The sequence below is a fragment of the Triticum urartu genome, chromosome 5A (genome assembly GCF_056163025.1).
Source record: "Triticum urartu cultivar PI428250 chromosome 5A, HENAU_Tu73, whole genome shotgun sequence".
NCBI classification, from domain to species: domain Eukaryota; kingdom Viridiplantae; phylum Streptophyta; class Magnoliopsida; order Poales; family Poaceae; genus Triticum; species Triticum urartu.
Genome location: NC_141877.1, coordinates 652230060 through 652232955, shown reverse-complemented (window position 1 = coordinate 652232955; position 2896 = coordinate 652230060). Strand labels below are relative to the sequence as shown.

The window sequence follows — 2896 nt, the reverse complement described above, 5'->3', positions numbered from 1 at the left end:
TGAGCTTCGTAAACTTCTGAAAAGGAAGCTCCTGGGTCTCTCCTCCTTACAACGGTCGATTGCAAGGCAACGCTCAAGGTTGTTGCATCTGAAGGAGGGGGACGCCAATACGGAGTTCTTTCATCACCATGCCAGGCACCGACAACGGAAGAATGTGATCATGTCACTCCGGCAGAATGGCGAGGTGGTCTCGGGCCAAGAGAGGATTGCGAACGTTGTGGACTCATATTATGGGGCATTGTTCAGTTCCACCACGGGTCGCCAGTTCACGATCGATCTGGCACAACTTGACTTACCCTACATGGACTTGCATCACTTGGAGGAACCGTTCACGGCTGACGAAGTAATCAAAGTGATCAAAAGCATGCCTCTTGACAAGGCACCCGGGCCGGATGGCTTTACGACCCGGTTCTATGCGCTGTGCTGGAATATCATCAAGGACGACTTCATGAATGCCCTCGCGACATTCTATCATGGGGACATGCGTGGATTAGCATCACTTAACAAAGCTCTAGTGGCTATGTTGCCAAAGAGGGAGGGAGCCGAGGAGTTAAAGGATTACTGCCCAGTGAGTTTGGTGCATGGTGCGGTGAAAATTTTCAACAAGGTGTTGGCATGCCGCCTTTACGAAGACCTACCACATTTGGTGGGCCAGCATCAAGGCGCTTTTTTCAAGGGACGACTCCTTCACGATAACTTTATGCTTGCGCAGTGTACGGCCCGCCACCTCCATGCCTTGAAGCAGTCGACTTTGATGGTCAAACTAGACATATCCAAAGCGTTCGACACGGTGAAGTGGCCTTTCCTCCTGGAAGTTCTTCATCGCATGGGATTTGGCACAAAGTGGAGATCCTGGATTGTGGGACTTTTCTCTACCTCCACAATGCGTATCATGGTTAATGGGGTGCCCGGGGCCCCGATCTTCAACTGTTGCGACCTCGTCAGGGTGGACCGCTATCGCCGATGTTGTTTATCCTTGTCATGGAGCCCCTACATCACCTCTTTAAGTTGGCCTCCGCTTCTGGCATGCTGGCGCCGCTAGCGCGTGTCGGATGTGAACACCCCATGTCTATTTTTGCAGACGACGTGATTATTTTCCTCAAGCCGGTGGACCTCGACCTGGTTACGACAACAAGGATCTTACAAATTTATGGCGTGACATCGGGGCTCCGGGTTAACATGCACAAAACATTGGCCATGCCCATCAGGTGCTCTCAGGAAGAGGTGGCACGTGTGGAAGGCACTCTGGGGTGCCGCATTGGGTCCTTTCCATGCAAATATCTAGGCCTCCCCCTAGGCCTTAAGAAACCATCTGCGGCGCAACTTAGCGGCTTGGTGGAGCAGTTGGCTGTGCGCCTGCCCACCTAGAAGGCGGCGACCCTGCCAAAGAGTGGCAGGCTGGTTCTGGCCTTATCGGTGCTCTGTTCGATTCCTATACATTCGATGCTCGCTTTGGACCTACCGGCAAAGACGATAGCGGCCATAAACAAAATAATCAGAGGCTTCCTCTGGTGTGGCAAAGGTCAGGCTAACACTGGGCACTGCTCGGTAGCTTGGGAGGACGTATGCACGCCAAGATGGGCGGGAGGCCTTGGGATCCTGTGCCTTAGGTGGCTTAACATTGCCATGCAGGACCGTTGGGCCTGGTTACGTCGGGTGGAAAGTGATCGACCTTGGACGGAGTTCAAGCTTGTCCTCCCCAAGGAATCCCTAGCATTAGTCGCAGCGGCTACCAAGGTGACGCTTGGAAATGGGAAGGAAACTCTCTTTTGGGAAGATCGCTGGGTACATGGGCTGCGAATACAGGAGTTTGCCCTTGGAATCTATGAAAGGATCTCAAAACGAGCAAGGAGCACGCGCACAATACATGAAGCCATTTCACTTGGCTCTTGGGCTCGGGACATCAACCCCGACATGGACTACGAGGCTCTAGTGGACTATCTGGAGATTTGGCGGCGATTACAAGGGGTCCAGCTTCAGGAGCACGTCCCCGACGCCATTACTTGGGCCTGGGAAACGAACGGCCAATTCTCGGTATGGTCTGCCTATGCGGCACGGTTCGTTGGTAGGGAGGTGGCGCCAACGGCGGACTTTTCCTGGCGATCTCGGGCTCCTCTACGGTTCCGCTTCTTCACCTGGCTAGCTATGCGAAACAGATGCTGGACTTCAGACAAACTTGCCAGTCGCGGCCTCCCACATTAGGATGCTTGCCCGTTCTACGACCAAGAGGATGAAACCATTGATCACATCCTTCTGACATGCGTGTTCGCTAGAATAGTTTGGAGAACTCTATGCTCGGCCTTGGGGAAGCCGCAGTGGTCCCCAACGGCCCAAGACAACCTAAATGATTGGTGTGTAGCGTGAACGTCGAGTGTCCGCAAGTCAAAGGAGCTACGGGCGCTCCTCACCCTAGGGCTTTGGGAGTTGTGGAAGCACAAAAATGCAATTGTGTTTGACGATGCGGTTGGAAATATGCCCTAGAGGCAATAATAAAATGGTTATTATTATATTTCCTTGTTCATGATAATTGTCTATTGTTCATGCTATAATTGTGTTATCCGGAAATCGTAATACATGTGTGAATACATAGACCACAACATGTCCCTAGTGAGCCTCTAGTTGACTAGCTCGTTGATCAATAGATGGTTACTATTTCCTGACCATGGACATTGGATGTCATTGATAACGGGATCACATCATTAGGAGAATGATGTGATGGACAAGACCCAATCCTAAGCATAGCGCAAGATCGTGTAGTTCGTCTGCTAAAGCTTTTCTTATGTCAAGTATCTTTTCCTTAGACCATGAGATTGTGAAACTCCCGGATACTAATACTTTGGGTGTGCCAAACGTCACAACGTAACTGGGTGACTATAAAGGTGAACTACGGGTATCT

At 51.3% G+C, this 2896-nt stretch overlaps 1 pseudogene; it reads right to left on the bottom strand.

Moving 5' to 3' along the window:
• Positions 1 to 558: 558 nt before the first annotated feature.
• LOC147973789 (uncharacterized) lies at positions 559 to 1484 on the bottom strand (annotated as a pseudogene).
• Between the last annotated feature and the right edge of the window lie 1412 nt (positions 1485 to 2896).